The sequence below is a fragment of the Homarus americanus genome, unplaced genomic scaffold (genome assembly GCF_018991925.1).
Source record: "Homarus americanus isolate GMGI-L3 unplaced genomic scaffold, GMGI_Hamer_2.0 scaffold45562, whole genome shotgun sequence".
Taxonomy (NCBI): Eukaryota; Metazoa; Arthropoda; class Malacostraca; order Decapoda; family Nephropidae; genus Homarus; species Homarus americanus.
In genome coordinates this window covers 13,015,503-13,025,507 of record NW_024744839.1, presented here as the reverse complement: position 1 = coordinate 13,025,507, position 10,005 = coordinate 13,015,503, and positions in this window count along the sequence as shown.

Genomic DNA, 10,005 nt, shown 5'->3' with positions numbered 1-10,005 from the left:
AATATATGATGTTTATATTCAAATTATTGGCTGTCTTGCAAGGATTCCAGCAATGCAAATTATAATATCCTAACTTTAGTCTGAGATATTATATAACATAAAAACTGTAAGCCTAAAAGCCTGGCTGGGGGGTGGGGGGGACTGACGGCTCCACCACCCAGCGAGGGGTTGGGGGGGGCGTTGAGGTGATAAGTTTGAGGAGAAGGTCTCTGTGTGTTTATTTAACAGTCCTACTAAGCTTCTCTCAATTTAAAATGCCAGTGATATGACCTAGGAAAATATAATTAACATGGCTGTGATTATTGTAAGATATTGATTTATTTGATTATAAACATGTTGTAATTCGCACGAGACATAACAATTTTAGTACCGTAATCAAATTAGTACATGTGCAGTCCAGCTTTGCACTAATTTATTTACGTTTTTTTAGTATGGTGTGTGAATGTACAGTGGTCCCTCGGTTAACGAGATTTCGGTTAACGATTTACCTTCCATAAGATTCTTAACTTCGGTTAACGAGCAATCCCTCGATTAACGAGTTTTTTACGAGCCGACTTCAACATGTTTTCGCTTGCATTTGGCGGTCCACCAGCTGTAGTATTAGTCCGCCAATACAGTAATCGGTTTTAGGGCATAAATTCCTTACTATTTTAGTAAATATCAAGAAGTTATACTATTCAATAATTTTAAAAGTTTAGTATTAACTTTTTTAGTCATTTTAACAATTATTGAACATAATTGAAGGTAAAGAAACTAGTTTCTGGCGTGCCATCCAGCCTGTTAACACACCAGACAGGCATTAGTCTCTCTCTGTTTTCAGTGGAGGTAACATCTTGCTTGAGACTCTCTTCAAGTAAACGCATTTTTTCTGTGTTTCCAAGCAAATTATTGTTCATTTTGAAATATATTTTACATATTGACAATATATAATGCAGTGCAGTGTTGATTTAAAGAAAATAATCTTGAAATACACCAAGAGAACTAAAATTTTATGGGTGAAATGGTGCCATGGGGTGACTTCTCTTCCACCCCAATGCCTTCTATTCTTCCTTCTCCTCCACCCCCATTCTAATTCCTATCATCATCATCATCATCATCCAGGAGCCTTCTACATGCACACCTCAAAGTAAGTGTACTTTTCTACCTTTTTTGTTGAATTTAGGCAATTTTCGGTGAGCTGGAACGAATTACCCAAAAACCCATTGAAACAATGGTTTCGGTTAACGAGTTTTTCGGTTAACGAGCAACCTGCTGGAACGAATTGTGCTCGTTAACCGAGGGACCACTGTAAATGGGTGAAAATAAATGCAGAAATTTATGTAAATCTACCCAAAAATACAGTTGAAAAACTTTTTATAAAATGCACTACAGTATTGTACACTAATGTACTTCATTTTTTATATCTTGAGCAAAATATATGACGTTTATATTCATATTAATCTCTGTCTTGCAAGGATTTCAGCAATGCAAATTATATTATCATAACTTTAGTCTGAGATATTATATAAAATAAACAAAGAAATCACCAATCTTTTATCTTGAACATGAGGGTGGTGGGAAGAGGGGGGGGGAAGGGGGCGGGAGGTGAGGTGACAGAATGTCTGGCGTTTGTTCGTTTATTTATTTGAGATAAGATTTGACAGTTAGCGCTGAAGGCCTGCCTGCGTGTTTATCATTACTTAAGAGTGACTAAGCTCTTCTCATAATTTTCCACCCAAATGACCTGGGTGAAAATAACTTACGTATATAGTATTCCACATACACATAAGTATAAATAAAAAGTTTATGTGATGATCGGACAACGTCCATTTCGGTTAACGTCACATTTCCAAGAACGTATCTAGGACGTTAACCGGCGCATGAATGTGTGTGTATATATATGTGTGTGTGTGTGTATATATATATATATATATATATATATATATATATATATATATATATATATATATATATATATATATATATATATATATATATATATATATATATATATATACACACATACATATACATATATATACACAGTCGACCCTCGTTAATTCGGACCCCTTTAATCCGGATTTCGGATAAATCGGACGAAATCTGAACTGTCCATATCAAATTTCTGGTTCTGGGATTGTCCCAGTTGCAATTGGGGTTGCAATTTCAAATTCTGTGTCACTACTAAGATATAACAGTCTCTGGTCCACTCTAAGATTAAGAGAAAACGAACGACTCGGGCGTCCTGAAGTGAGAGAAAACGGACTCCTATGACGGGGCACTCAAATAAAGAGACATGGCTACATGTTTTGTGGACTACCCACTGTACAGTATCCTTTTCATCACTTTGTAATAAACCTCGTTATGCCTATGTGTTTCTGATAATTATCATAACATTATATATTTATATATTTAGCGGTTGTACAAACACAAGGCCTCACACATGCCATTCAGACTGACAGACTTGACAAGTTTTACCAACCATAAAGACAGTTGAAGCTTTAAACATCACTCACAATGGATCTTGAATATTCCAACTGTAATCAGACATACCTAAGTTGCCTCAACAATTGCAACCCCAGTTGCAATATCAAATTCTGTGTCACTACTAAGATATAACAGTCTCTGGTGCACTCTAAGATCAAGAGAAAACGGACGACTCAGGAGTGCTGAAGTGAGAGAAAACGGACCCCTATGACGGGGCACTCAAATAAACATACACATAGCTGTATAATGTAATATTAACCCCTAAATCGGTTAATTCGGACAATCGGCTAAAACGGACACCCTTCCCCCCCTATTAGTCCGTTTTAACGAGGGTCGACTGTATATATATATATATATATATATATATATATATATATATATATATATATATATATATATATATATATATATATATATATATATATATATATATATATATATATATATATATATACAGTTAACCCTCAATTTACGCGGTTAATGTAACCCGCAGGGTCCCGCGTAAAGTGAGGAACGCGTAAAGTGAATAACATAACATATGGGATTAATTGAAATAGAGTCCGGGCCGACCCCCAAACTCCACTTTTTGACGACACACAACTATGTTGTAGTAAAAATTTTATCTTAACTTTATGATGGTATGAAAAAACAAGTAATATAGAAGAAGTCAGGTTAGGAAAAATAAAGGTTAACATAGGAAAAATAAAGGTTAGGTTAGAAAAACTAAAAGTTATGTGGAACACTTACGTTAGTAGAAGAGATGGGTCGGCATACGGGGATGGAGGCTGGTTCCGAGGCAGAGGGCAGATTACTGGCCCTCAGGTGAATCACCATTACTAGGTGAATCACCATTACTGTCACTTACAGTTGTCAGGGCTTCCCTGACAAATCCCTCAAAGTCATCTTCACTGTCACTATCACTGGCTTGGGCTGGCTGTGGTGGGTTGCAGGCGAAGAACTCGGTTATGCTTTTTTGACGGCTGGTGTTTATGTTGTCTTGATACACCGTGATGTACGGCTCCATAGCCTGCACCAGCCGGGTATGGAAGACTTCATAGCGGTCATCGTCATTGTCGTGGGAAAGGAAGGACTTCATTTTCTCTGCACACTCCATGGCACCCTTAATATCACTATGAGTTAAACTGTGTTCTTCGGAGAATGACGCACCTTCTTCCTCCTCTTCACTGACGTGATCTTCCAACATCTCGTCGGCAGTCACTTCAGGATCTCTGATCACCTCCAGGATGTCTTCGTTGGTGGTCTCGGAGAAGCCTTCAGCTGTAATATTGAGCGCAGCTTCTCTGGCAAGGTCCACTGCTACTGCAACAATCTGAACCTCACCAGTCACAGGTTCACTCCTCCTCTCACCTGGTATGCCATGCAACACATGTCTCCATGCCTGACGAATCGTAGCAATAGACAGCTGATCCCATGCCTCCACCAAGAAGTCTACAGCTTGTTTGACGTTAAACTTCTTCCAAAATTGTTTGACGAGAACTTCTTGACTCGCCACCTCTTGTTCTTTGTCCTCGTCGCTTTTACTCTCGCTGTCGGTGTCACCCAGCTTACGCAACTCATCCTTGGTATTGGTAGAGTCGTTCAGGAGCTTGAACTTCTTTGCACAGTAAGCAGCTTTCATATTGCAGATCAACTGCTGGTCCATGGGCTGGATTAATGACGTAGTGTTGGGAGGAAGGAAGACCATTTTTACGTTGGGGTGACGATCCATAAGTAGGGGCGAGTGTCCAGGTGCGTTGTCAAGGAGCAACAAAATGTTGAATGGAACATTCTGTTGCTCGCATAATTTCTGCACGTCAGGAACAAAACAGTCGTCAAACCAGAAGAGGGACAGAGAAGAGGACATCCACGCCTTACGTGCGGTTAGCCAGTGGACATTAAGCTTGTTCATGTCCATATTCTTGTAGGCGTGCGGCTTGCGGGCTGTGTGAATCACCGATAACTTTGGTTTACAGGTACAGGAGGCATTGGTGGTAAACAGGACGGTGATGCGTTCCTTCTGCATCTTCCGGCCCCGAATCTTGCTGGCATTCTTTACAACGAAGGTCTTGGACGGTAGCTTTTTCCAGAAAAGACCAGATTCGTCCATGTTAAACATCTGGTCGTCGGTGTACTGTCCTTCCTCCATAATCTCACGTAAGAACGGAGGAAAATCTCTAGCCGCCACACGGTCAGCACTCGCTTCCTCACCACCAATGTTGATGTTGGTGATCTTGTTCCTCTTCTTAAACCTATGCAGCTAACCAGAGGAAGCATTGAAGGGTTTGGGCTCTGCAATTCCCAGCTTACGTGACACTGCTGCGTATAGGTCACGTGCGTACTCCTGCACTGAGCGCGTGTCCACCGCCATGTTGCGTCGCGCCTGACGAATCAAATAACTCACCAGCAAATTTTCAACTTTTGCCAGCACCCTGTTCTGGCAATACCTGATCGTTGAAGCACCTGCAGACTTTGTGATTTTCATGTGCTCTTTGATCTTGGCTGCATCCTTCTTGATAGTGCGAATCGTAGATTCGTTGACGCCATGCTGGCGAGCGAGATCAACTTGCCGTGTTGCTTTCTCCAAATCTTGAATGATCTGGTACTTCACTTCGTAGCTTAGACCACGGCGTGTCTTCTTGGGCTTAGGGTGGCTGGGTCCAGGTAAGGAAAGGTCTCTCTCTGGTGGCGGTGGTGGTCCGGCGGAAGCCATTTCACAGAACAATGGGTTCACGTATACACGGAGTGGCCTGGAGGGATGAAACTGCTGCGGCTAGGTCAAGCGTCGTCTGTCCTCCCTCCTTCCCCCGGGTGGACACGTCATAATACTTTAAGCCAATTACAGCTAGCAGCAGAGGGGGGGTAGGGATGCATGGCCAATCACAGTCCGATACGGCATATGACGTCAGTGATAACGCAACAGAGACATGCACTGCGCAACCTTACAGCGCGGCTTGCCCAAGCGGAGGGAGGAGGGAGGAGGCGGGAGCAGGCGGGTGGGGCGAATCTAAAAATAGCGTCTCGAGCCGGACACTCGCCGCGTATACTTGGAAAAAACCCGCGTTAAGTGAAAGTTCGGCTCTGGCGAGACACCGCGTATACGGTAAAACGCGCTAAGCGAAACCGCGTTAAACAGGGTATTACTGTATATATATATATATATGTCGTGAAGAATAATTTTTTTTTATTAACTGAAGATATATGTTTTAGCTCATAAAATTCATACAAATTACTCTACCAGAATATAATTTACATTGCTGGAATTCTTACAATATGATGATCATTTTGAATATAAACATCATGGATTTTGCATTAGACATACAAATTTTAGATCTAATGTAATAATTTGGTTTACACAAAGCAAATATTTTATCGTTTGTGCAAAATATATGAAGTTTACATTCAAAATATTCCCTGACCTGCAAGAAATCCAGAAATGTCAATTATATTATCCTAACTTTAGTCTGAGGTATTATTTATTACTAAACGTTAAAATCTAGTGTTTTCACCCAAACATTTCTCAGAGAGGTAGGAGCTAGTGAGCTGGGAAGAGGGGGGACGGGGGAGGGATTTGAGTCCCATATTTGAATGGACATTAACCTGGTGACTGTATTTCTCTTAAATATTAATTGTGTGAGCATACCATCATAAAATTAAGATGTTATTTTTACTGCAACATAGGTATTATGTTGGAAAAATTGGAGTTTGGGGGTTGGGCCAGTCTCTATTGGAATTAATCCGAATATGTTCTGTTGTTCACTTTACGCGGTTTTCACTTTCCGCGGTACCCCATGGGTTCAATTGACCGCGTAAATCGGGGTACTACTGTATATATATATATATATATATATATATATATATATATATATATATATATATATATATATATATATATATATATATATATATATATATATATATATATATATATATATATATATATCAGATTGATGTACAATTTTTTTTTATGTACTGTATAACATAAAAACAAAGTGAGTTACAGTCTGCCCTTAACATAAGCGGGGGTTAGGTATCAGAGACACCCGTGAATGTTAAAAATCCGTGTACTTTTGCTGCCCCCCTAAAAAAACCCTGGCCCCCCCATGTCCTTATTTACCGTGTATACCTGTGTGTAGTTCGAGTTTTTAAGACCAAATTATTTGGCAAAAAATTGGAGGTCGACCTCTAAACGGGTAATAGTTTCGTTAGGTTGAAAAATATTTACCAGTAACTACCAGTAAACAATGGAAACGACGTACCAACGCACCACCAGCTGTGAGTGTCGGTACAGTTGCCAGGGCAGATCTCTTGCGTCATCATAGCAAGCCCAAAGTAACCAAATGCATGGTATGGTATGCACAGGACGATGTAAAACATAAAGTATTAATTTTTTAAAGTTTATTTATAGATACTGTACATAAATTTTTTTTCATTACATTTGAAACATCAATCTTTGTTAATTAAATTTGAAACAAAAGAAAACTACGATACCGTATTTTCATTAAAATATTACATTACAAGTATATTTTACCTTAACTGTGACTGAATGAATATACGTATTCTCAGAAATAAATATGGAAATATAATATTTTTGCTGGAATGACGTACATATTACAGTGGAAAGTGGGATAAAATCATGACGAAAACAATTACTTTCGCTTTCTTTCGTTATTCAAAAGATTTTACCGTAATCGCTTTTCGAATGGTTTTCAGTTAAAAAACTGTTGTACTCGTACTGTATTACAATAATATTCTATCCTATCATTAGCCTTATAATCCCACAACTGAAAACCATTCGAAAAGCGATTACGGTAACATTTTTTGAACGAAAGAAAGCGAGTCATTGCTTTCGTCACTTTCTACTGTAATACGTACATCATTTCAGCAAAAATATTACATTTCCATGTTCTCAGAAATAAATGGTAGTTTTGTTGAAACGTAATGTACAGTATTTAATATTAAAATGCAAAAATAGCTATAAAAACAATTAATACACCCGTAATGTACTGGCTGGCATCTCCACTCGTACCTGCTCCCGCGTCCAAGGTCACCACTCCTCCCAACTCGCTCCCTCCGCTCCCTCCTCTACCTCCTCCACCTCCTCTGTCTCCTCCACCCCCTCTGCCTCCTCCACCCCCTCTGCCTCCTCCCTGTCATTACTGCCAACAACAAACACAAATGTTTTGTGAATAACTGCACCTCCACTTCCTATGTACAGTACTGAACTGTACTGTGCTGTACATTTTTACAAACAATAAACATGGCAAGAAAAGCTATTAAAAAAAAAAGAGATAAAAACTTCACTTTACTGTACAGTTCCTATCCTCGGCGACAGGACGGGGGTCATCGGGCATTCAATTCCATAACATGTGGTGAAGTGGGGGCGACGGTGGATTCAGCTGCTTCCTCACCGCCGCCAGTGATTGGTATTAAATCTCTCCTTCGGTGATCAAAGAACATGGTGATGGGGAGTTGTCGTCTCTTTCATTCATTTCTTCCATGATGTTTTTGTATGGAGCGAAAACGTCATCCATCCCTCGCATGAATTTCAGGGCACGCACCATGGAGGGGTCCATACTATAGGCCAGGTTTTTCAGTGCCTCAATATTCCTGGTCATCTCCCCCAACTTCTCCAACGTTATTTCTTAGTCCTCATCCTCTTTCCCTTTCGCTTCCTCTTCCTCTTCCTTGCCTGAGTCTACTAACTCCTGTAGATCTTCCTCGGTCAGCTCAGTGTCGTGCTCTTCAATTAGCTCCCTAATCTCGTCCTCTGCCATGTCCCGGAAGCCTTCAGCAGCCACTTTCCTTGACAGTGCCAGGGTCTTTCTGAATATTTTCATTAAAATCCATCAAAATCATTTTCCTTGTCATCGTCTTAAGCACCAAACAGCTCCTCCCAGTCTTCTCCTTGAACAGGGCTAGAGGGTACGTGTTTTTCGAATCGTTTTCAATTAAAAAAAAATGTTACAGCACATGTATATTTTACCTAAACTGTGCCTGAATGAATATATTCTCAGAAATAAATAGTAGTTTTGCTGAAACGTGATGTATTTCAATGTAAAATAGGATAAAATACATGACGAAAACAAAAGACTTTACCTAACCTTCCAATGTTCAAGAGATGTTACTCGTTTTTTTAATAGTTTTCGGTTAAAATATTGTTATATTACAATGATATTCTATTCATACTGTGCTTGATATACTACATTCACGGAAATGTAATATTTTTGCTGAAATGACGTACGTATTACAGTGGAAAGTGGGATAAAATCGTGACGAAAACAATGACTTTCGCTTTCTTTCGTTCAAAAGATGTTACCATAATCGCTTTTCAAATGGTTTTCAATTAAAAAAACTGTTGCATCACAAGTGAATTAGGATAGAATATTTTTGAAATACAACAGTTTTTTAACTGAAAACCATTCGAAAAGCGATTACGGTAACATCTTTTGAACGAAAGAAAGCGAGTCATTGCTTTCGTCACTTTCCACTGTAATACGTACGTCATTTCAGCAAAATATTACATTTCCATATTCTCAGAAATAAATAGTAGTTTTGCTGAAATGTAATGCATTTCAATGTAAATTAGGATAAACTACATGAAAACAAAAGACTTTACCTAGCCCTCCGATGTTCAAGATATGTTACTCGTTTTTTTCGTAGTTTTCGGTTAAAATACTCTTATATTAGTGATATTCTATTCATACTGTGCTTGATATAATACATTCACGGAAATGTAATATTTTTGCAACTACAGGTATAATGCTGATGTCAACACAAGCGTGGTTACAGCGAGACTGACTGAGTGAGGGAGAGCTATGCGTGTGTGTGTGTGTGTGTGAGGTTCTTGAGGCCAGAAGCCGGTATCCAGTGGCCCGGTGCAGCAGAGTTGAACTCAATAGCCCAGCGATTTGAATGTGCTCCAATTACTCCAATAGTACAGAATATTCTCCAGTGGCAATCAGCGTGTTCTTGAATTCGTGGTCTTCTAAACCAGCGTATGTGAAAGGGCCGACTGTATGTATATTTGTATATTTATTAGCCAATAAAACGCAGGACTTCTACATCCAACTTTTTATGGTTACGTGGGCGTGAGTTGAATCTCGGGTTGAAGTGTTGATTATATATATATATATATATATATATATATATATATATATATATATATATATATATATATATATATATATATATATATATATATATATATATAAAAAAAAAAAAAAAAAAGTCACCTCACTACAGCGGTCCACATCACGCGTTCCTCCAGAACCCAGGATGCTCACATTCATGGTGGGTGTACCCCTTACACGGTGAAGTATAATTTTTTTAATTTAGCTCATAAAATTCATACAATTATCCACCCAGAATAATAATTTACATTGCTGGAATTCTTACAATTTGATGATCATTTGAATATAAACATCATAGATTTTGCATTAGACATACAAATTTTAGATATAATGTTTACTCTTGATTAAATATGTTATCTTTTGTGCAAAATATATGATATTTGTATTCAAATATTCCTAATCTTACAAG